Consider the following 26,284-nt stretch of genomic DNA (forward strand, 5'->3'; position numbering starts at 1 on the left):
TACCTTTGGAGAAGTTACTTCCATTCATTTTGGTGCCTCAATGTAAGTTTTTTTTTAAGTGTGAATAATTAAATGTATTTTACATTTGAAACCGAAGTGCTGATAATTTACAAAACATTTGGAAACAATTGCCCATGCTTATAAATGTGGTATGTGTTTCCTAATGATCATTTAATATTGTATTTAATACTCATCTGAGAAATCTGTGAAAGTTAAAATTATCTAAGATAAATAGGCATTTATACAGCCTTGCCACACTACTGAATGCTTGTAGGGTATGAACGTTGTTTAGAACAATAATCAGCAAAACTAATATCCTTACCAATACAACTGTGTGAATGAAAACATTTCTTTATGCAGAGTGACAGTGATGTGCTCAGTTCATACAAGAACCCAGGAAAAGATGCCTAACATTTATGATGCCTCTTGAGTGTCTTGGGTTCTTTCCTTGTTTCCCCAGCAAAGTAGCTACCTGCCTTATAGGAAATTGGAAGGCTTTGTTGGTAGTCGCAACTCCCTCATCCCCACAAAACAAGATTTTATATATCCTGTACGACAAACCTTGCTTCTCCCAATAGGTTCTGCATATCATGACACTGAAACTTATAAATAGGTACCATTAAATTGTTGTTTGAAGTTTCTTGTGTGTAATTGCTTTATATCTTAATTCTGCAAGAATATACCAAATTTTCAATTGAGTTTGTAGGCCTCTAATTAAGAGGTGTCAGTGTGAAATTGCCTAACCACTGTTTTCATATGGTGTATACAACAAGCAGCTATAGTTAAGGTTAAGAGTGTGATATGAAACATGTAAGGCCAGGCTAGATGTATCCCATATTTTGGATTCGTTGAGAACTTACTGAAATGGGTATGAATCACAGAATCATCTAGGTCATAAGGGACCTCCAAGATCATCTAGTCCAACCTCTGACCTAACACTAATGAGTCCTCCACTAAACCATATCACTAAGCTTTACATCTAAACGTCTTTTAAAGACCTCCAGGGATGGTGACTCCACCACTTCCCTGGGCAGCCCATTCCAATTCCTAACAACCCTTTTGGTAAAGAAGTTCTTCCTAATATCCAACCTAAACCTCCCCTGGCGCAACTTTAGTCCATTCCCCCTCATCCTGTCACCAGGCACGTGGGAGAATAGAACAACCCCCACCTCGCTACAGCCTCTTTAAGGTACCTGTAGAGTGTGATAAGGTCACCCCTGAGCCTCCTTTTCTCCAGGCTGAACAATCCGAGCTCCCTCAGCTACTCCTTGTAGATCTTGATCTCTCGTTACACCAGTGAAAATAAATTTGGACTGAGAAATAATGGTCAGTTGACGAATATTTTGTCAGAGTAGAGAATATGACAAAAGAGAGTAAAGTTGTATACTGACACATGGTAAGACCTAGTTACTGTTCATAGAGTAAATGTGGGGAAAGGCTGACTATAACAGGTGATGAAATACTGTACGTCTTTCTTCAGAGTAATGAAGCATCTGTAGTCATGTTAGCCTATACAAAAAGTTCAGAGGGAAAGATCAAACATAAAATTAGTGTAATTTATTTCAGGTACAGAACAACTGTGATTTGTCAATACTGAGCAGTACTTACTGAAATCTACAGTTAAGGAAAATGCTAAGCGTACTTTTTTTTCTTTTTCTTTTTTTTTTTTTTTTTGGTGGTGGTATATTTAACAGTCTGTTTTTCAAATAAGAAAAAAAAAGCTTTCTTGAATTGCTTCATCATACTATTAAGTTATATCTTTCCTTTCCCAGCTGATCTGTGCTTTCTTTCTAGCCATGAAGGACTCATAATAAGATTGTTCAAAAATGCTAGAATTTTCAACACAAGCAGCATGCCATTTGGAAAAATCTACAAGAATGTTCACTTCATCAGAAGGTTAGCAAATATATTTCAAATTAACAGTATATTTAAGTTGACTGTGAGTTTTATTGTTGCACTGTTCTCTGCATTGAGCTGTGAAAATTGCAGATATCCAGTATTCATATTTGTTAATTCTATTGAAATAATGGAAATTGGCTGATTGTGCAGAAGGTTTTGACTCCTGATCACTGACAAAACCTTCACAGGCAGTTATGTAACAAAATATATGATTTGATAGAAAACTCTACAACAGTTGTGTTTGGAGGAGTTCACATGCCTTGGGAAGTGTTTGGTTTATTTGGACTTTCTGAAGTCCAAATAAAGTCCCTCCTGCTTTAAGCACAATTTGAGTCACTGGTGTCCTTTGACAAAACATCTTGACTTCAGTCAGAACTTTGCCTAGGCAAGGATTACCTGATTAGGTAAGCACTATGTTGAATTCAATTTCCTACCAAGAGATAGCTTTTCATATTCAGTTTTATTTAATTATGAGCATTTCAGAAGACCAAGTTTCTAGGGGGATTCCAGAAAAGCTTTGAATGGACAGCTGCTTTGGGACTGGTTGTCTGAAGAAACATTGCATTTTGTACACAAAATTTGCCTTCTGTACCATTGGATTGTAATTAGCTGTGCTTGAATGCTGATGTATATCGCTGAGCTCTTCTAATATTTCATCTGCTTTTCGATTCACTAATGTGTGGATTCACTAATGTGTGGATAATGTCGTCCTGTCTGTATCACTGAACTATTAGCCTGTACAGAGCTGCAATGAGGTAGAATGCTACTATTCTTTTTCATGTAGGTGAGTCATAGAACAAGAGGTTTGGTTAAAATAAATAAATTAGCACTTTCTAATTGCACAAAATTAATGATGGATGATTTTAGTCAGAAAAATAAAGGATTATTTATTTTGAGCAATATGTGATATCTTTATTGAAGGTGTAATCAAAGTGCTCATAAATGCATCTGTTTTAGCAAAATATCCTTATTATTCTTGTTACCATTAAATAAATTGCAGGGGTCATGCACTATGTAACTAGGAAATCTTGTTTATGTTATTAATAGTCTTACTGTTGTAGAAGGATGTTGCAGGAAGCATATCCTGGAACTCCTGTTAATATTAATTATTATTGGAAAATTTTAACTAGGTATTAGTTATTATATTGAGATAGTATTAAATTAATTCAAGATCTCTATAAATGTTGTGACACGAGCTGATTTTTCAGGTGGTAGCTTAATGTATTTGTTTTCATTTGTGTGCAACATCAAGTAAACATAACAACCAAATATTTGTGCAAACACATTTACAAATGGGTAAAAAAATGAGAAGAATGTAGTATAGCAAGCATGGTTAGGAACTTCGCAAGATTCTGTACCCAACAATGAGGTGCAAATCTATGTTAAAGTGGTATCTGAGAAGAAATTCAGTTGTTCCATAGCAGTAGTGCTGCTTTTGCATCAGCATTAATAGAAGTCTTTAGGAATTTCCCCATGAAGTTACTGGAAGTGAACAAAAGAAGAATTTTAGAAATCCATTGGTTGAAGTGCATACTTAATTTTTATAGAACACACAAGCTTTCCAACCTATACAGGTTTCTACCTGTTGAAGCACTAAAAGGCTAGTACTCTCTCATTCTTATGTGACTTCCCTATGAATCAGTGCTTACGCAAAGGAACAAAACAAGTAGCAGTTTTGTGGTTTTTTGTCTTGTGTATTTGTAGAGCACTTACTACAGGCTCTGGTCCTGATCAGTATCTTTTGTCTGTTACTGTAAGTAAATAATAACATTGATAGTAATTCTTTGTCATTAGCAGGGGATGGAGGCAAATAGTTTGTAGTACTCTGTGGCCTTTTCATTGGAACCACAATATTTATATAATAGTTGGAGATTTTGATAACTTACTAGCGCTAGTTCCTTATGTTTAGATAGGTGAATGGAATGCAACGCATCACTTTTTATTGAAGTATTTATTAAAGAATTTATATAAAAACATAGCAAATTGTACTAGTGAAGACAGAGTCGTCAAATCCCATATTCATACAGGCTTGCTACTACAGAGTGATTAGTTAACTTTGATGCATTCTACATTGTATAAGAATAAACAGGATGGGTAGGAACTTACCAGGATCATTTATTTCCTCATAAACTCAGTTCCTCTATTTTCTTTGGAGGGCTAATGTCTTTCATTCTTTTTCCTGTGTGCATCCATTACTTTTCATTCATGGGTTGACATGACACTCAAGCAAAGAGAACTGATAGAAAAGCAATGCATTCAGCTATGCTCTACCTTTATTGTGTGATTAAACAAGAATTTGAAAGCTTAGTAGAGGTTTTATTTTTTTTTCTTCCAAATAAGTTAATACCACAAAAATGTTGTTTATTTTCAGTAATGCTAATCTACCCCTTTCTCTGAAAAGTCACCCATACTGTTTTCAGCTGTAAAATTACTTTCCTATGATAACAATAATATATTTTAGGATTTTAAGATGGGCAAGTGATATTTAAAACAAAATGTTTCATATAATGCTGCAGGCTATCAGGGTAGCTCCAGGAAATTTATGTGGATTGGATTCTGCAGCATTTCATAAGGCCACGTGGAAGACTAACAGAGTGCATGTGCTTGCTGGTGCTCTCTTCCTTCCTCCCCTGCTCTCAGCATGGTTCTGCTTCCAGGGGTGAATACCTTATGCTCTTTTGTGCAAATGGGTAGGGAGAAGACTTCATTCCCCTCAGCTGCACCTTGGCTACAAAATAAGCTTGTTGCAGAGGGCTAGTGAAATGGCAAATGTGGTAGGGAAGTGCTGGTGAAGCAACTGATACTTGTGGGCCCAGGTTGTACTCAGGTCAGCTTTTGTAGCTTTATAACTTTGTTGTTGTGATTTAAGTTGTGATTTTTTTAAAGTTGTGTTGTTGTGATTTTAGAAGAAACTTGCTGTATTCATGTGAACCATCACTGAGGCTATAATGCATGTGTGCAAATATTTGAATACCTTGTTTTTGATTTTGAATGTTTTATGTGGTAACTCCGCTATAGCTGTTCGCTTACACCAGCGTTGAACAAAAATCAGATTGTAAACCTACTTCTGTAAAGGTCTTTGGAAAAAATCTTCTCCTAAAATGGTTTGTTGTATTATATCTTAATCAAAATGTATTATGTCTAAACTTTTGGGCAGACCTGTGTGGTGCCAGGAGTTGGATTTGATGATCCTTACGGGTCCCTTCCAACTTGGGATATTCTATGATTCTGTGTCATCCTCAGACAGCTCCCTAAGGAGGCTTTCGTATAATGTTAAATGAAAAGCAACTAGAAAACTTTTCACTAACATTTTATATATTTGCAGACTGTTATGCAGTTTTTATTGCAGTCTTAAATCAGTATAAACTGATAGCTATCCCCACAAGTAACTCTGACGTATACATTTTATGTATGAATCAAGGCACAGAACATAAAGAACAGGTGATAAAATATTACACCAACATAGGGAACATTAAAATGCTGGTATTTTGAACAGCTGGCTTAGCCCATTTTTCTTAGCTGGAATAAATAGTAATATTAAAGGATTAGCATAACCAACAACAAGTGTTAAGTGACTTGATTTCATTCCAGGCAGTAGGAAGACTTAGGAATCTGCATTTTGAGCATCATATGGTGGAAGAACTTGTTTCTCCCAAATATATTTTTAAACAATACTGTCTAGATATGTATCTATTTTATTTATTGTATTTTTTATTGTATTTTTTGAAACCTTTGGAGTATGAGTCTGTGGGGCATGCTTTTTTTAGATGTTTTGATATGTTACCTTTAAGAGAGTATATCCTCCTTTTTTCTGTTGTTGTTTTGTTTTTTAAATAATCACATTTTTCATTGGCTTATTAATTGAAAAAAAATATAGAAATGGAAGAGCAACAGTTATCTTATGGAGCATTGAGATCAGTCAAGGAGTAAAAACAGATCAAATCTTTTGTGTATCAACTTGACATCTCAACATAGATTTCAGAGTAGTAAAACATGATAAAGCAGTTGTATAAAATTAAAACTGTTTGTTGTGGTGTCATTTCAAAGATCAGAGAGAGACCACAGAGCAGCTGGAAGGTCAGAAAATGAAAGCATGAATATCAAATATATGAAGTGAAGAAGATGAAGAGAATGAAATGTCTCCTTGGACTTGAAATTGGTGCTATTTGAGTTTATGTTTGCTTGAGCTAAAAGCCAAGTGGTAAGAGTGAGAACTAATTGTGCATGGTGGAATATCAGAAGAGATTTTTTATGAGCAGAAGTAGGCATGTGTGATATCTGAAGGATAGTTTCATGTCAATGGCAGATTCAAATGTGGAACAACTTGTGCAGCTTCAGATCACACTGAACAAGATATGATAAGGTTGTACTTTAGGGTTTACGAGATAGGCGTGAACAGTGTTTGTATAGTTGCCATATATACGGGTCCCACACATGCTTTCTGTGACACCGGCTTCCCTGGCTTCTCAGTTTTGTTTTTACAAGTCTATAATCATTTCTCTTCATGTAGACATTTGCTTCAAAGGCTTTCATTCCCTTTCCAGTCACTTAAATCAGTATCTGAGTGTTAGAGGGAGCGCTCTTTCTCTTGCAAGAGTGACAATGCAGATTTATGAGTGTTAGGATTTTTCTCACCGCACTAGAGAACATTCTAGAGCTTTCTAGTAGTGAAACTGGGGCAGGGGAGCAGCCTTTGGTGTTTTTTTCATTTGTTTATTTGTTTGTGGATGTGCTAAAGTTGACAGGGAAAAAATCAAAGAGCGTGGCTCTGAGGAAGCATCTGAAGGATGCATATGAAGGGTCAGAAGGAGTAGTGAGACATTATTCAGCTTTGTCTTGTAGTTCACTAAGATAATTTTGGAAAACAAAATAATGACACTTAGGACTTCAGCACATCTGAGTTTGATTTCTCACTGAAGTGCGGACAATTCATGAAATTCTGTACAGTGTTTGTAATTGCAAAGCAATTTTAATGACTGATTTTAATGTTTCTGATGTTTTTGAATAATAAACTTCCAGCATTCAAGTAAGAGAGTGAGGACTACTAAGAGAGTGCCATTTTTGTAGTATTTTGATTTTCTTCCCTAATTGTTAGTGTTTATATGTCAGCTTTTTATTTATTTATTTATTTATTTATTTATTTATTTATTTTAATGACACTCTGAAGTTAAACATGAGGAGACATGCCACTCATCAAAACATACATTTGTTTTGTCTTTCTTTGAAGTTTTCAGCAACTTCCTTTGAAGTTTTCAGTTTCTGCAGCCACACTCTTGACTATGGATGTCTTCCATTGCAGCCATGAAGAATTTAGTGGATTTGAGATCTACGCTTTGCAAACAGTCAATGTTAAATCCATATATTGAACTATTTTCCTAAACTACAAGAAACTTAATTCCACAGATACATTGTAGTCTGTCACCTGCAGTGTAGCAGTTGTGTAAGGACTGTACATTCAGAAGTTGGTGCCAGCAGAAAGTGGTTCTCATCTTCCAGTTTTATCTCTGGGTAAATGAGTTTTGTTCAGCTAGCCAAGAAGGGTGTCTCTCCCACAGCTTTTGATATTTAGAACATGCTCTCACCAACTTCAGGTCTGTTAAAAATGAATACACTGAAAACAGTTGCTCAACTCAGAAAAGGTCATTCCCCCTGAGAGAGCTCCAGGTTATCTGTGGACACAAAGATGCAAACGAATAAAATCATTTGGCAAATAAAAGTTCAAAGTGAGAGGAAAAGTTCTGATGTAATCATTGGCACTACAATTTCTTGGTCATATTCCTTAATCTCTTTAAAGCAGCATCTCCTAGGTAGTAGCAGTATTGCTGGTACAGAAGTGGTGGTGGAATTGATCAGGAATTCAGTCCAGTAGCTGCATAATGTTTTGCTAGCTTGCAACCAGAGTAAGACTCTAGTCTTATGACTTTTTTTTTTTTTTTTTTTTTTTTTTTCAGATTTCCACTCTTTATTATTTCTTGGTTTCAGCTTCTATTACAGACAGAGGAAATGATCCATACAACATGTGAGCCTTTCTTCCCTGGGAAAGAAAGTTGCCTTCCACGGCAACTTTTCTTACACTGCTTTAGGTACATTTTTTATTATTTCTTATATACTTAAAAGGACATTTACAACCCCGATACACCAAATCATCTTCTGTGTCTTTCTTTCAAAATCTAGTTCCTTTCACTTTGGGGATAAAGGAAGGATGTCCATTTTGTCCCATCATGCAAATTTCCTTTAGAGGATCTTTAATGTTGTACTTGTTTTGTTCACCCTCCTTTTATCCAAAAGGATGTCAACAGCCCGAACAATTTGATTGTCTTCCAGCCACTGAAATGAGGCTCAAAAGAGATTTGTTTCCTTACAATGGATCTGTATTCCACAACTCTCAGATGATTATCATGATGACTGATGTATGACCTAAAATCCCTGTTGCCAAATTTTGATACTTTGGGTCTTTCGCTCTTGATATGCTCTTTTGATACCTTGGGTCTTTAAGCTCTTTCACTGATGTTCATACTGAAAAACAGTAAAACTGTTACAGTAATTAGGTTCTTAAATAATTTATTTTTAATTACTTTAATACTTTGATTGACATTACAAAGAAGCTCTGGAGAGGTTAAGATGGTCTTTGCAGATAGCACCATGCCTGTAGAAGTCTGTATTAATTCTTGACAATGTTTGTGGTGTGTGAGAATATTGATAGGAACCTGTCTAGTTTTTACAAATTGCTGTTAGAAAATATATTGAATACTAACATTTCATTGAATTTTAGAATTCTATTGTTATGGAGTATGAAAAATATTTTTTTAATGAAACACAAAGCATCTAAGATACAAAAATATTTCTTTCTTGCTTTTTCTTCAAAATTTCAGAAAATAAATGTTGTGGAGTATCTTGTTTGCTGCATAAATCTTTCAGAAAAAAATGATTTGTTATGATCTACATTGTTGTATGCTTTCTTATGAGAATTCTATTTCTCTCTCAACATTTAAAAGTGCTAGAAGAAATTAAAGTGAAATTTGAGAAAATATAAAATTACTAATTAAAAATGGGTAACGTTCACTTCATAATGGACAAACCTGTGAAGTTCATTAAATACCACCATTGCCACAGTCACAGTGACCTAAAAGAGATTTTGCACCATTTTGTGTATGCATGGGCTGCATTTTACCAAAGGTGTCCTGTCCCCTAGCAGTTACCCTAGTAAGGACACCAATGTTAAAATAACTGTTAACCTATTCAAGTTATTTCTTCTTAAAAAAAAGAAAATAGTAATAATGAAAAAAATCTGCCTGCGAACTTTGTATTGGAATCTCAGTGTATCCCATTTTTTGAGCATGTGTGTATTTACCCTTACAGTATGTAATCTGAAAGGGCATAGAGTGTGTAGCTGTTGAGACATATGTCTTGTTTCCGCTAAATGTAATGCCTTTATTGTTTGTGCATCAAGATTATAAAGACTTCTTGTTCACATAATGGATACAGCTGGGTGAATGGGGGGGCAGGGGGTTCTTACAATAAAAAGGCATTTGATTGCTGCTGGGATCCTTGTCAGTAAAATACTCAAAGATGGTTAATTGGACATTAATGTGTCAGGTTTTCAACAAAAAAACAAGAAATTTGCCAAAAATAAAACCCGAAGGAAACACGCCTCCAAATTTTACAACAAAGCTTTGTTTAAAATAGAAGTTAGAGCAGCTAAGATTTATGACATGTTGACATAACTGATGGTAAAGGAGTTGGCTGAAGCTACGGGTGTGAAGGTCCAAATGAGAACATCTGCATTAAGAAGCTAATTCTCTTAAACATACTGATCAAAATATTAATGCTACATGTAAACACAAGTGCTTTATCTGACAGTGATTTACATTTGGAACGACCTAATCCAACTATGCACTGCATCTTTATTCATTACCAGCAGCCTTTACTTAACACTTCATGCCCGCTTGCACAGGTGGACAATCTACTCAGAGTGACTATTGTGTTTATGTTATTTTTTCATAAGCAGGGTTTGAAATTTGTCAAACTGCATCATTGTTTAACTATGTGCCAGTCAAAGGGAAATTGCCAGATGGAGCGGCTTTCCCCTAACCTTGCTCCAGGCAATGAAATTACACATAGGCCACAGTCTTATGTCAAGTCTTTAAAAAAAAAAAAAAAAAAAAAAGGAAAAAAAAGTCAGGCAATGAATAGGTATGACTATGTGCATTCACAAAACCTGGCTTTCTTATGCCACTAATTTTATATGAAGGCTCATGCCAATGGTAAATAAAACTTCATGTCCGTCATGTCACTCATTAACTAGGTGCTCATAATTTATGTATTTAAGGCTTGCTTGTCCACCAAGCAATCAAACAGTAAACCATGTTTTATAGGTGTTAGTGTTTATAGAAACTGTAAATAAATGTCAAACAAAAAAAATCAGCTTTCAGAAAAATGATCAGGGTTAAGTCATTTATCATTGTTCCAACTGGAAAAATCTGAGAACCTGCCAGTGCCAAAGCAAATGTTTCCCTGGCTTTTTCTAACTTGCAGCTTAAACTACCAGATTGTAGAATTCTATTAGCAGGATTTGATGAAATGGAAAATTTGCAGATCGTATGTTTAACTGAGCCTCTCGCTCAAAGAACGGGACAAGCTAGTTCTTTAAGATGGCCGCCTTTTATTGTAACGATTTGTTGCTTTTTTATTTTTATTTTTTTCTGTTTATACTCAAATCAATGATTAATTGAGATGAATTAGGCAGAAGTTAGGCTGCTTCAGAATGGGGACGTGCAGTTCCTTTGCAAGTGAAGGAAAAGCAAGTGTAAACCACAGCTTCCATGCCATAGCTGTGGTGGGCACTGTCCGTTCTGGTGTACCTACTGTAGGCCTGGTCCAGCTGAAACATGCACAAGGTAGAAAGGGCATACAGGCACCTGCTGCAACCCTGTTGTCACGGGGTTGCTTTCCATCCAGACAAGTGCTTCAGGAAATCAGAGTGAAGTGCTGCGTTTCTGGTTTGAATGTGTATGCATTAACTTTGGGCCTACACTTATGCACTGCCGGGTAACAACAGCATGCTATTGCTGACTGTAGCTTTATCTGTATCTCTGAAGTGGCATGCTGTACATGATACAAACATGTAGGAGATTTGTAAACAAGGAGATCTGTATTTTCAGATGCTACTGCTCACTTACAGCAATACTGTAGGCTGATAGATGGTACAGAGGCTGCCTGCTAGATCCCCATCAAAGTATGAGATCCATTTCGCAACAAAAGCATGTCTGTGCAGCTCAGTGCTAACTAGGTATCCATTTGGTGTTGTTATTTATTTATTAAGAATATAATTCTAACATTTTTTTAGATTGGTGTGCCTCTAGAATTGCACTTAAACAAAGCTCCTTGACTAAGTAGAAGAGAGCTACCTAATAACATGTAGCAGCCGTAATTTCTGTTTTCCAGTGGAGGGTAAGTGAACAGAGATCATAAAGGGAAATTAATTAAAGTGCAAAAACCAGTAAGGTTGATCTATCCTACAGAAAGGAAGAAACAAATAAACAAAGTGTAAGTCAAGATAGTGGCATTCCTGTTTCTGGTGTTTTGTTTGTGAGTTTTTTGTTTGTTTGTGTTTTGTTTGTTTTTGTTTGTTTGTTTGTTTTTGTTTTGTTTTTAATCACTAGAGGAATGCTAATGACCACAAACATGGGGGAGGTGATTTGTACATTGAGAGTGATTGTCAAATAGCCTACACGTGCCAATGTTGAGTGTTTAATGGATTTTTTTATTATTTTTTTTAAGCTTATTTGTATCTGTATATGCCTCTATTAACATGTTCTTCCATAGTAAAACTAAAAATGTGTCAAATAGCCTAGTGGCTTGTTGAAGAGCTACTGATGTTTGGAAAGTATAGCTCTGTCGGGTTTCTGAAGATGTCTGGGGAACCGACCCTGATGTGCTGTGATCTGAATTGGCAATTGATCCCTGTGTGGGAGTTTCTGTACCTCATAGTGCCACAAGATGATATGCTTCCTTGTGGTAACTTAGAAAGAAAGAACTTTCAAACATATTTATAACATACAGTTTGTATATTTTCAGTAGCCAAGGAAGTATTCAGCAGGTAATAAGTAAAAAAAAAAAAAAAAAAAAAAAAAAAAAAAGTATTCATAAGGTAATTCAGCCTTGAGTCAGATTCTCACGATATATTTTTTTTTTTAGCTCTGTTCATACCGGCAGGATGGAACATGTTGATGAAATCTGAGGGTACTGAGGAGCTCTTTGATGTATGATGGGCTAAGAATTTTGCTACAAGATGATGATTATGAAAAGTATAAATAATCCGGAATTGTTTACACGACCAACATCTTGACTTCAGTTTCTATTTGGAAAATAAAACTAGAATTTTTAGCATTGTAATCAATCTGTCTTATACTTGAGCTCAAACTTGCCTGGAGTTTTAGACTAATAATAAATAACAATTGCACTTTTTTATATCCTTTCTATTTTTCTGTCTTCTCCCTGTATAGTAAAAATACATTTATTTTTAAACCCAAATTATTTTTTAAGTTGTCACTTTATTATTGGGTTTGCACAAACTTTGAAAAATGTTCACTGAAGAAATGTGGCACAGGTCCCTCAGATGCATTTATGAGTTCTGTCTCGACAGCTACAGATAAGGGTATGTGACACCTTCAGCTTCAGTATTGGGTACCTGACAGCTTCAGCATTTCCTGCCTGTTGTTGTGCCCACCATAGATTACTTTAGTTCTCAGTTATTTGAAAACTCATCCAAATTAAACAAAAAGGCTCTCAACTTTCTGAGTAAGGTAATGCATGGTATTCAATTTCATGGTATTTCTAGTGACTTTTTTTAAAGTGATATTTCCACTTATTTGGCCAACTCCCTAGGTCTTCATTGAGGGCTCAGTTGAAAGCAATTTCTTAGTGGTACAGTGCACCTGTATCAGACAAACAAGCCCTGAGGTTTTTATTTGATTCTTACTCAGCAAAACTCCCATCGACTGGTCAGGCTCATTGAAACCTGTAGAAAAGTTCCCATCATTGTTAGGACTTCTGTATGCTAAACAGTTTTCAATCACTGTGTAAATGGGGCAATTTAAATACTGTGCTGTTGCATAAATTGATTTACTAACTTATGAATGACATTTTAAAATATATAGTCAAGTATATCTATTCTGTGTTTTCTTGCTTTCTGAAGACAGACTTTGATTCTATAAGTTTAAAAAAAATATAGGCAATAAATACTTTCAAATAGCTAAGGACATAATTCATGCCTTGTAATGCATGTTTTAAAAATCAGGCCTTTTTCTGGCTCATTACCCAGCCTGAAGACTTTATTTTTTTTTTAATTAATGTAAGAACACCTTCTTTATGGCATGTTCATGTTTACCCAAAAGTCACATCATTTTTCAAATTATACAGGGTGTCACTACTAAGTGTAATGATCTTTACTGCTAGCATTCCAAAATGAGCACTACTTCCCCTCTACCTCCCTAATCAGGCTAGGAAAAAGAAGAACCAGAAATCTTTTTACCTTGTAGTGTTTTGTGCTAATGAGCGCTATACATAAAAATTGCACAGAGAAGCAATCAGGTTTCCTTTTATATGAGTTGTTTGTAACAGTTGAGCTCTACCACCCAATGCACAGCAGATATCCATGCATTACTGTCTAGAGTCAGACTCCAACCCACGGTGGTGCAATGTTTATGTTTCTTACAACAGAGCATGCTGGATAACTAGGATTCTTATTTGGTAGTAGTGGAGCTCACATAACGGACTAAAGACAGTCTAAGCATAAGCAGACACAGTTCCTGTTGACTTTCATGTGTCTGAAAACCTGATTGCTTCCATTACATGTTTCTAATTCTCATTTTATTAGGTGAGATCATACCGTGCTGAAGAGTGGTGTACAGAGCTAGTTCAGGATTCAGCTCTTTAATTTCTGCTGCTGATTACGAGAAACTGTGTAGTCCTGATTATCTTGTGGAAGTTAGAAGCATTTGGTCTTCCTTCATTTTTTTCTTCCTAAAATAGGCCTTGGGGCTTTGGGTTGTCTTTTAAATAAATGCTATTAGAGAGACCTGTACTTCTGTGTCTGTGAGTTGCGCGATCTAGGACTGGGATTCATCAGTGCTGCATTAACAGAAACACAACAGCTTTGTGAGGTGGATAGTGCAAGTAATTTGCAGAAAAAAATAGAAGAAAGGAACTCAATTTTTTCCTTGGGGAAAAAAAAAAAATCTGATTATATTTTATTTATTGTATTATTTTAACTATTTATTTATTTGAGTGATGCCTTTTAGATTAACAATGCTGTTTACTGGTACATCCTGAACACATAACAGGGTTCATCAGTTCATGATTTTGTCTTAGCCTATATAATATTTGCCCCTGTGATCAAGTCTGAAAGTATCAGAGCTCTGATACTTTCGCTATATTGATAAGATACAGTTACCAAAATCAAACAGGCTGTCATTCTGTACAAGAAAGTAGGGAAGCTGAATGTTTTGACAATCTACTATTGGTGCTCATGTAAGTTTTCCTTTGATGTTGTCAGTATTTCCACAGTGTATCTGAATGGTCATCAGTGTCAGGAACATGCAAGCTTGTTGGTGAATAATCCATGGTTGTGTTTTGCAGCTGTTTTAGAACAAATCTTCATTTTATTTGGTTCTTCTCAGCAATGTTAAAGCTGCACCGAGATGGAAACATTTGGCTTTACCTCATGTGGTATGATCTTTTGCTAGCACGCAGCTTGAGCAGATCCTCCTGACAACCTTTACATCACCAATTGTCCTGCTTCCTCTCTCAGCCCTGTTCCTCAAGCACGCTCCAGCCAATGCAATGGCCCATGCTGAAAAGGATGTATGGCCAAAGCCTTCTCTGTATGTCAGTAATGCCCATTTGCCTTTGTCCATCATTAAGCCAGGATCATCAGAACTTGCCAGCCCAAAGTATGGAGAAGTGCAAAAGGCTTCCAAAAAGTATTTATGTCAGACAGGATTATTGACCCTGTGTTATAGTGGGGAACTTCTTTGTAGATGTGCTGCACTTGTGAAGGCTTAGTGAACTTCTAAGTCTATTACTCATTTTTCTTGATGATTTATTTACTTATTCAGTAATAAGTCAGTTTGGTAAAGCACAGCTCTTTGTGTGGTTACACAAAGATAAGCCTGAGTTTCAGGTATCCATCATGTTCCATTTTCTGTCCCAGATGTCTTTATTTATTTATTTATTTATTTATTTATATTTATTTTTATACTACTTGCTTACACAACAAAACTTCCCTAAATAATAAAAAAAAAAATTATTTATTTTTACTTATTTATTTTTATACTACTTGCTTACACAACAAAACTTCCCTGATATGCCACATTTTGCCTTCTATGAGCTGGATGTGCTTTTCTTCCATCTTCTCTCATTTCTTTTGGAACTCATGCAGACTTTCATGCCTGTGTAACATGTAAAACAATAGGTTGGGAACAACCTTCGTATCCTGAACAACAGTCGTAATCTTAGTTAACTGTTACAGAAAGGTGAAATCCATTCCACAGCAATGAATTCACATGTAATTAAAATATGAAAAAGTATCTTTTTTTTTGGCCAAAGGATATGAGTACCTGTGTTTCTTGTGTTGTAAGAATTAGTGAATAATCATGCTGTTTTGAGGCATACAGAGCAACAGTGATGTATAAGTTGGCATTTGATTGGGATTCTGTTTAAACTTCTACTTTCCTGCTTATTTCTAGTTGCTGAGTACTTTGCTGTGCTTGTCAACTTGTTCATTTTCATTTTTTTTAATTGCTGTGATTTTGTATTCCCATTAGACATTTTGATTTGGTCTATTGTCTATGACATTGGTTTCAACAACCAGAGAAACTCATAATTATGAGGATGTTTATAATGAGAAGGTACTGATAATGAAACGAGCAATTCAGGTCTTTAGGGTTGGTTGTGATTTTTTTTTTTTCCTAGTAAATATTCTCTAAAATTCTTCTGTCCAGCTAACCTAGCATTATTGTGTCGGGGCTGAAGCCCAAGCATTTTGCTGTATTTTTTTCCCTCAAAAAAGTCATATTTCTGGCTGTCTTGCTAAATTTGTCTCTCTGCTCACTGATGAACTGATTCACAATTAAATGTGAACCATTAACAGCTTCAGAGTTTTCTTTTGGGCATCCTGGGCATATATTTTGTGGGTGTGCACTGTTTGGAAAAAAAAATCTTCATGTCCTCCAAAAGTAATTGCATGTTATAATATTGGCTGAGGGGAAAAAAAAAAAAAAAAAAAAAAAAAAAAAAAAAAAAGTGTTACAAATGAGCCCTTTCTAAGTAGAGGAGATCATAATGAGGTTTGTTTTGTACGAGGTGCTTTTTGGCCGTAAGTCCAGGTGCTACACTGGGTTTTGCTGTGAGTTATCTAGGGTAATACAGGATACATAGTCAGGTGTGGATTTAACTGTGGTTTCTGTGGGGTCCTGCACAGTCACGATTACGTGACAGGATGTATGCATGTGTGCTGTAAATTGACTGAGGCACAGGAAGGGCAGAATGGGAAGGGGATAGCATACTCTTTTCTCTTTTTGAGAAAACTCCCTAAGCAAGGAATGAAGAGACCCAGTTACCTGGGAAGAAAAATAAAGTATTTCCTTTTATTAAAAGAGTTCATTTGGGGACTGATTTGCTTTGCTTACAGGTTTTCATCAGGGGAAGAGAGTTGAGAGAATTCTTTCTTACACTCCTGTGATTCACAAAAATGTACTGCTGTAAATGATTGGCAGACTAATAATAGTTACTTTTATTTACCATAGTTAGTATGTGAATGAAAGTGCTATTTCTTATGCAGCCCTACGTATGATCAAGCTCTATTTAAATGAATGAAAGGCAAGCTTGGACTTCAGAATTTTGTGTAATCTCGGCCAAAATCCTATAATGAGAGATCTTCTGTTTCCTATTGTCTCTTGTTTCCTCTTGAAAGAACTGCCTGTTTTCAAAGACATACATATTTTTAAATTGAATGTGTAGGTTATGATTATGCTTCTCTGGTTAAACTTTTAAATAAAAGAATTCATATACAACAAGGACTGTAAGTAAACATATAATTATGCATCTAATTATTGTGCTGCTGATAATTACAGATTTTTCTCAGTGACTCAGTTTAGCGTAAAAAGAGACTTGATTAATTTAGTTGCAATGCACTGAATCTGATGAAAATCCACAGCAAATGCTCACAATGTTAGAATTCTGAAACTGTATTTCATTTTCAGTAGACAGATTTCTGTAAGCCATCTCTTTGATTCTTGCTTTATAATCACATATAGAAAATTTATGAATTCAGCTGGGTTGCTTAAAACTCTAAGGCAAATGATTGTGAGATCATAAAATAAACTTTTTTTGTTATTGTATTTTAAATATTTTATGGATACAACACACAAATAGTATAGGATTGAATTTCCTATCCTGTGTTTCATAAATCAAATCCACAAGTTGTACAATAAGTGTGGATGATATTTTAATTCAGAAAATATTATTAACCCTAATCTTATTACTTGGATTTACATAGTGCTTTCAAGTTATAAATCTTCTTAGTTAGAGTTATCAACTTCTTAATTCTACTTTCATTCAAAATATCTCCATTTGCCCTCATGCTGATGTATGTATTCTCTAAGGTAGTTGTGTTTAAAGAAGTTTCTCTTAAGTTCACTTACTCCAGTTTCCTAAAACACTTTGTACAGTGATGATAATCAGCCTGTGTGGTTTAGGTTTTATAGCATAAGCCTGTGGATGTGTTAGCTCTGAATTCACTTGATCACAAGTTGAGAAAACAATGAAATTCTTTTCCCAAATTATTTAGCTAAGTAGGAAATGAGTTGAATAATCATCTTCCCAGGATGAATTTTACATCATTGTTTTGTCTAAAATTCCTCCTTTTATTTATTTATTTATTTTTTTTTTTTTAATAATAAAACTTACAGAAATACCAGCACTGGAGTACTTCATGGGTAGACAAAAGCAACACATGACAGGCCTCCGTGTCAAGATGGACAGTGTGTCTCCAAATGTGAGAAGGAGCTACTGGAGAGGGAGCTAGCATCTTGTGTTATTTCAGAGGAGACTGTGTGGTTCCAATAAATGCATCTGACAGCATCCAAGTCCAATTGATAGTGCACTGAATATTGATATTGTCATTGGTAACAACGCAACTTTTGAAAAATGGGATGAATTTTTTTAAGAAATTAGCCCTATTTTGGCATTCTTCTCTCTCTGGAGAACATTATGAAGAGTAATCAAAGTAAGTACTGTTAAGACATCAGTGTTTTTTTGGTTGTTTTTTGTTTGTTTGTTTGTTTTGTTTTTACTGGAGCTTGTAGTTGCTTGTTGAACATCCCAGATGCCAGGTAAATAGCCAAATATTAACTTATTTTAAATTGTACAGAGAATTGTATCTAAACATCAGCATGAACTTCAGCTACTCAGAGCTTAAGACAGATTTTTTTTATGACAATTTTTTAGAGCTATTGACCTAGAGAGCATTCCACTGTTTCAGTGGATAACATTCCATTTTTCTCTTCACACATAATGAGCAGTGAGCTCCTTGATTATTGTTGTCTGTTCCCTCTACTGAGAGACCACTGTAGCCAACAAATCCAGTGTTTCATGCTGCAATCTAAACAGAGTGATGCATTGCAGGTGCTTTCCTCATCTCCTCACACCTCTCAAAAACATTAGAGGGGATTTTCAACTTCCTATTCAACTTTTAAATGGAGAGTCAGGTCAGTCTTTGGATTAGGAAACTAATAAATCTTCCAACTTCACTTATTGTACAAGTATCCAGCTAATATCTGCTGTTACTCCGGCTTGCAGTACTATGCCACGCTGACCTCTCTTTGAATTGGTAGAATGATAGCCTAATGAATATATCTAAAGACCCACCATAAATTGCAAGCGGAGAAAAGGTCACTTCTCTGATGTTTGTGTATAAAAATTGGACCTTAAATTGCTTTCTCTCTTAATCACTCTTTGTTTGAGTTACCCTGTAGGTGGCCATTTCCAAAGATGGGAGCTTCAGTGCTGTAAATAAAGTCCAGCAGGATGCAAGGTGCTGAAAAGAGTGACTTCACTAGCTCTGCTGCTCCACTGCTGCAGTGAAATGAATGATTGTTGATTTGTATTTAATGCTCAATTTCCTCTCCATTACTACAAACCATGCAAGACAGACCTTGTTTCAGGCTATTCATACGAGAGCTCAATCTATCCGGTTTCACATCTGCTAAAAGCCCCCATGTCATACTAATTACAGTCTTCTCCTGGAAAGAATTCAGGTTTTAAGACCAAAGAAAGATATACTTATTTATAGCTAATGTTCTGATCTATAAAATTTGCTGTCTGCAAGCTAGAATCATACTTTTGCAGTTGTAGATATATTCAAATGGAAGAGAGATGTAAGTACAGAAAACAAATGCAATGATTGTGCCTTTTCCAAACATTTTACAACATTTGTTCAAAATAGAAAAATTACATTGCCTCTGCTTTAATTTCTGTGCCACAGCAATTTCTCCTCTTTGGCCCTTGGTCTAGACATCCATGGACCATAAGGTAATATTTTTACTCTTAACAAATCAAAGAGATGAAAGGTTAGCTCTGGACAAATAAGACAAATTCATACTATAACAGAAGAATGTTTCTAGGGCCTTGTTTGCTTTTGTCTCACCTCTGTCTCGTCTGTCTCTTTGTGTCCCATTCCCCCCATTATTTTTTTAATGTTGCCTTTAGTATTTTGATTTGTAGGAGCTGATGCCTTATTTTCCCCTATTTATTCTGTCAGCTGTTATTTTGTTGAACTGCTGATCTTTAGTTCTATGTTTGCTAATAGGTGTCTCAGATCCTCCAGCTTCCTTGGGCAAGAATGAAACAAAGCAAACAGATTGGATTCCTTCTTCTGGAGCTTAATTTGTCAAGGCTCTAGTTGAAATCAAGGGCTCCATTAGCAGTGTAAGACTTGAAAGGGTCTTTTGCCTTGCTGTGTCCAATCTGCTGCTTTTGTAGGAAATTATGGCATGTAATTTCTTTTATGATCAACCTCAATCTTAAAAATAGTCATTTGTTTCACTGTTTCTGCTGAAAGCTTATTCCAGTCATTGAAGGTATTAGAAATTTTTTTTGAAACTTTAAACTAACTGTATTAATCATCAGTTTTTATCCATTTAGTATTCTGCATTTTTATACTCTTCTTTACACTTTTCTTCCTTGGCATTTGCCTTTTTTTTTTTTTTTTTTTCTTTTTACAGTGGTCAATAGCAGATGTTTAAGAGAAGCACAGGAACTTGTCAGGCCTGAAATTATACTCACAGGCTGCAGCAGTTTGCAGTCTAGGGATTTTATAAGCCAGAGGTGGTTTCTTGTTGCTTAATAGCCCCTGATAGATTTTTGCTCCAAGAATTTGAACAGACACTTTTGAATGCAGGCAAGCTTTCAGCACTCATCTTGACTGGGTCAACTCTTCTGCAACTTAATGCAAATTACATAAAGACCTGCCTTCTTCTGTTTGTTTTGAACCTGCTTCTTATTAATTTTATAGATACCTTGCATTTCTTCCCACTATAGGAGTTAAGGAATAGTACTTTGCAGTTCCGTGTCATGATTTCCTAAGTTTCTATGCCATCGTTGTGTCTTGCAGTGTTCTCAGGGATGATGGGTATCTGTTATACTTTTTTTGTCTTAAAAAAACAAAACAAAACAAAAAACTTTATCAAGATCAACTTTTTTTTTTTTTTTATGTTGCATTTTGTTTTCCCCCCATTTACTTCTATAACTTGTTCTGGAATCATGAATAGTGTTGAAGCCAGTAATGTATTGCCATCTGCTGCATATCTGTTATCACTGTCAATATGACAATAAAATAAAAAGACGACTACTATTAAATAGTGTTCCTTTAGTGTGTGCTGGGAATGGTTTGGTTTTCCCCAGGCTTCTGGGCTTTGCATCCCTTTGATGGAATTCTGTTTTTTCATAGCCTTACACCAATTGAGCATCCTGCTTCATATTCAGCATCATTATCCTGACTGATAGGAGAGAGAAAGCTTTCCTGTGCTTACTGTGTTTTCCTTAGATTGCTTGCAGTACTTTTTTTTTGTCCATTACAAATTGATTTGTTTTATCTTTCAATGTAACTGTCACTTGTGATAGAAATTTAAGTCTTTTGTCTTAATATCACTTGCACACTCACACTCCACTTTGGGCAATTCTTATTGCCTTTCTATGATTCTTGATCTCTTAACTCAAAGTATTCTTTGCTGGTCACTCATCTGCTGATTACATTTTACCTTTGCTTGTAAGAGCCTTTTGCAGTGACTCTTTGTCTCTCTAATGTAGGTATTTTCTCTATAGTTTTTATTTATCCATGCTGTGCAAGTTCCTACTAGTCAAGCACCTCTGAGCATTAAGAAGTTCCAAGCTTTCTCTGTATTCAGGACAGAGAAGTCTTCAACTGTTTTATGTTGTTCAAATATTATCCATTTTCATTATGTTCATCAGGATTTCAGGTTCCACCATTTCATCAACTGGACTCTGTGTCACATATTGAAACTAGCACTTATTTCCAATATATATATCTTTTGAAACCAAAAAGCCATTTAGAAGAGTAGGTGAAATCATTTATACTATGTAAAAAAGCAACTTTTCCCCCTTGTTGTGGAGAATTTTGTGCTTCTTCAAAGTGTTGTTCTATACTGTAGTGACAATTTTCCTTTTAAAAATTGGTAAGGAAATTATCCAGCTTTTTGGTTTGTAAATCAGAAGGATGCAGTCAAGAATATGCTCCTTCAGGGTTTGTTCTCACATTGTTTGACAGGTAGTGTTGGTAAAGTGTTTCTGCTAAGTAGCTGTCGAAGTATAAAAAAACATCTGCTTCAGTTGGTACATATAGATATTATAAATGAAAATTCTTATATTAACTAAAACATGTAGATTGGAGTGGAAGTTTCAGTTTATCTAATTTTGCACTTGACTGTAATGTACAGCTAAGTCTGTATTTCCTCTGTATAGTTAGTCATTTCTTCCCACCCCCACCCCCCTTTTTGGCTGGATTTTCTTTTGAAATTGGGGAAGAAAAAAAAAAATATTTTAACACTTGGAAAAAAAATAATCAAGAACTACCAGGAACATATTTATTTATTTATTTACTTATTTATTGAGTTCCTTCTATTTTAGAAAAATATTGCAGCGTATCCTGAACTGTGTGCAACAAATCTGAGATTTTTCTGTTGTAGATAAAGTGTAACCTCTTGGAATTTGGGGGCTTTCAAAAGCACTTGTATGGCAGGTGGTTTAGGCCAACTTTTAAGTGCCCAAAAGAATCCAATTTTAAATTTCATATGACGTTATGTGATGCATCATTTCCTTGTGCATGCTTCAACTACAGCAAATTATTCAATATATAAAAGCCTTTTTTTTAAATTTTTTTTTTTACTCCCACATGGTCATTTGCCTGTGAAACACACATTACGTTTAGTGCTTGTTTATATTATAGTGAAGTGATCCCTGTAGATGGCCCAAACTAACAGCCTAGTACCACTGGAGGGAAAAAAAAAAAAAAAAAAAAAAAAAAAAAAAAAAAAAAAAGTTTAACTCCTTCACAGGCTTTGCAGATTAGTTGTGAAGTGTGGAGGAAAATAAGTCAAAATGAGGGAAAACCAGCAAAAGCCAGAGTTGAACTAAACCAGAAAGTACATGATATTTAATCTTCTAGATATGATAAATGGGACGGTGTGTCTGGTTCTTTTACATTATTGTTTTGGTTACCTTAAGATGTACTTTGTGTCACATAGACACATAGTTTTACTATAAGTGTCATATAGATTTTATGCTTCTGGAGAGGATATTACTTAGGGTTACCTAACCTATGTCTGTAGGATTATGTGCATTGCAATTCTCTAAAATATTTCTACACATTCTACGTGAGGTGTTGAGGTGTCATTAAGTGTTTTGGTTGGTTGGTTGGTTGGTTGGTTAACCAGGCAATAACTCTCTAGTTTGTAAAACTGTGGATTTAGGCATATCATACAGTGATGATGGGAAACAATATCTGAAGTGATCCAAGAAATGTTGATATAAGCTATTAAAAATGGTTTGCTTTGTTTTGGGGGGAAATGTGGAATACTGTTGACAGAGAATATATGCTTTAGCTTAAAAAGATTCCAATAAGAGAACAATTCTTAAATATAATGTGATCAGACACATGCCACAAACTAGGAATGTTGCGGCTCATGGTGGAAAGTAAGTGTATACTGTTGAAATCAAAGCCTTTGTCCATGAGAAAATTCGAGCAGTTCAGAATCATTCAAATTCAGTATTTAAAAAATCAGTTTGTATGCTAAAGAGAACCTGCCAGTGTCAACTGAAGTTCATAGTCAGGTGTCTTAGTTGCATCCCTGATTTCCTTTCATATATGAACCACATTTTCTGTGTATAGCATATTGAACCTATATGTAAAAAAAGAACATTTTTATAGAGAGAGATACAAACACATTATAAATCATCTGTCATTTATAATTTCTTAGTACTAAGTGTTTATGGTTTATGAGTCACAGCTGTTGAAAAGCTTATGATGAAAAAATGATACCTTGGAAATGGTTGCACAACCATGAGCTGCAGTTTATTGATATTATTACTGTTATTTTAAAATATGGCAGAGTTTTGATCCTCAGATTAATTTTGTTCATTCAGTTACAGCAGTTGTATAAGCCCAGCAGGAAAATATACGCATAAATAAATAGATTTCCTCTGAATAGTATTTACAGACATTTTGCATATGTAGTTACATAGATGGGCTTTATAAATGCTATTTCAAAGGCATTTTCCCTTAAATAGAATGAGATTTTCACCTCTTCTTTACTTGTTCTTTGATGATGAAATCCAGTGAAATTATCAGTCTTAAAATTTAAAATTTGTCAATATTCTGTCATTTATTGGTTTGAAGAAAGTTGTTTGCATTTGTTAGGAACTCTCTGCTTCACCTTTAAGGAACTATGCCTCATTACATTAAGAACACCTGAATTCCATTTGTTGACAAAACCTCTAACAAAAGTCAGTATAAAACAGTTAAAGTGTAATTTACCATAAAGATAAAAAGCATTGCATCCAAGCAATGTGTCACAAGTCAAACATTGCCAGAACTGCTTTGGATTTCTTTCAGATAAGGAAAAAAGTGATGCTAGAGGATGTGCTGTCTGCCATCTCCTCTCCCTGGTGTCTGGATTGATGGCTCTTACAGCAATGTAAAGAAACACTGAATTGTTGAGGTCTAAAGATTTTCTTCTGAAGAGCATTGGGAGCAGCTGCTTCTTGTATTCTGGAAAATGTTTAAATTTTGAGGTCTGTTTGTCAGTCAAAAGAAGGCCCTTGACTTCTTTTTCTGTTTCATTCCTTTCTGCCTAGCAATCATTGGTATTTTTGTGATTAACAGTTAGGTAATATCCAGGTATTTCACATTCTTCAGTGCATCTATCTGACAACAAGCCTGGGAAGTATAGAGGTGTTGCTGTTCTTATTCTTATTTCTGGATGAGAAATGTAAGCAAAGAAATAGTGCAGAGAACTTTCTTATGTCTGCGTAAGATATTTGTGAGAAACTCAACACTGGGAAACCAGTTCTAGTCCAGTGCTTTTGTAGCAAATTGTTCAGGTATCTGGAAGTACAAGTAACTTCATGCTCTGTTGTGAGGATGAACATATTTCCAAGAACTTCACAGGGAGTTATGGAATTAGACTAGCTTTTTGAAAACCCCCTAAAAGGCTTGGGTTGAAAGAAAAGATCACGTATATCATTTATTAAATTAAATCATGAGCATATAAAATCAGTTTAGTTCTGTAAAAGTACGTGGAAAAACTTGCCAAAGCTTTTCTGACCTCTTGCAAAGAGGGGATACATTTCTTCCTGTGTAAGAATCTGCTATGTTAAAGAGGTCCCCATGTTATTCCACCTCCCGAAAATATGGTCTGCCTTAGCTCTGTGGTTTTGTTGTAGAAAGTAATTGTGGAATTGCTGTCTGAAAAAAAGTGAAAGGGCCTTTCTTATTCTTTTCTCCTCTCTAGATACAAGTTTCTACTTTTTCCCTTGATGGATCCTAATGCTGGTTCCCTTATGTGGCTCCAGCATGGCTATGTGAGCAATAGTTCTCTCAAACAAAGGCACAGAAACTCATAGCTGGGGAGAAAAGCATAAAGAGAACTGGTAGTAGGCCTTAAAAGGATAATGGCAGTACAACTTCATCGTGATCCTGGTGACAGCAAAATGTCTCGAGCCACAGTGAGTTGTGGCTTTGATGGTCCCCGTAACCAGCAAATGTTTGTGATGACAGGATGACCTTTCAAAGCATGGCAGTTTTTATCTGTGTGCAGTATTTTATGATCTTAGGTTAGAATCAGAGCTGCAAAGAATAAAGCTGTAAATATTGTCTCTGTCATATAAAATCATGAAAATGGCCAGCAGAGTCCTTATGGTAACACAGTGTACTTCATTTTGAGTGAAAGTAATGAGAGAGTTTTGTTCTTTTTTTATCCGATTTCCTTTGGCATGTCTGTTGACATGACTGTCCAGTGCTTTGTCTTGCATCATGTTACTCTAGTCATACATTTGCATTCGTATTGCATATGAATAGTCTGTATGAACAATAACTGTTTTCTTCTCCTGATCAAAGATTAGTCCCATCCATTCTAGAGCCTCTGTATATAACAGTAGGTACAGAACTGTGCTATACTTTTCAGAATAATAGTACACTGAATTTTACATGCTCCAAGCAGTAACCCTTAGGGTTTGGGATTTAAAGTTATGGTTCAAGGCTGCTGCCCTATATTGGGTTTATCACTGCATTCTGAAAATAGAGTTTTTCTCTTTTCTAAAGTTGCGCTTTTTTTTTTTTTTTTTTTTTTTTGTCACTGCACTGGAAAGCCAACTAGTCTTGTGGAACATGTCTGTTTGTGGAAATGAAATTTAACAAGACTGGATAGTATAGCAGTGGTCAAGATCAAATCGAACATGTGCAAAAAGTTTAAGATAGTCTCATGCAAAGCAACTGTCCCATGCAGCACCATCACAGAGCATTTGTAGGGCATTGGTCTGTTTCCAGGCATCAAAGCTTGCTCCATTTTTTTTTTAGCAAAAAACAGCAGACAACTGTTACTAATTGATGAAGACATAATTGATTTATAGTACTGACAGAGCAAGAAGGACTACAAGTTCCCGAAGTTCCCTCTCCTGAAAGGTAGTTGCTGACCATGTTCCACATTGAGGAGAGTTTTCATCTTGGTTCATTAAAGGATTGAAGAAAGGTAAAGGATTTCTTTTACTTGCTGTGCTGAATTTCCTACTCCTTTTGTTAATTTACAGGCTG

The 26,284-nt window shown here is 35.4% G+C and overlaps 1 protein-coding gene across 1 annotated transcript in view; it reads left to right on the forward strand.

The window, feature by feature from the left end:
• LOC311441842 (uncharacterized protein) overlaps positions 1-26,284 on the forward strand; it is a 148,318-nt gene that overhangs the window by 26,099 nt on the left and 95,935 nt on the right. Inside the window, exons 2-5 of the transcript XR_014696247.1 lie at positions 7,127-7,241; positions 7,851-7,982; positions 17,871-18,187; positions 18,936-20,034. The gene's annotated coding sequence lies outside the window, so the exon portion shown is untranslated. Of the gene's footprint in view, positions 1-7,126; positions 7,242-7,850; positions 7,983-17,870; positions 18,188-18,935 lie in introns of the transcript that reaches the window.

This window comes from Aythya ferina (assembly GCF_964211825.1).
Source record: "Aythya ferina genome assembly, chromosome: 10".
Lineage (NCBI taxonomy): Eukaryota > Metazoa > Chordata > Aves > Anseriformes > Anatidae > Aythya > Aythya ferina.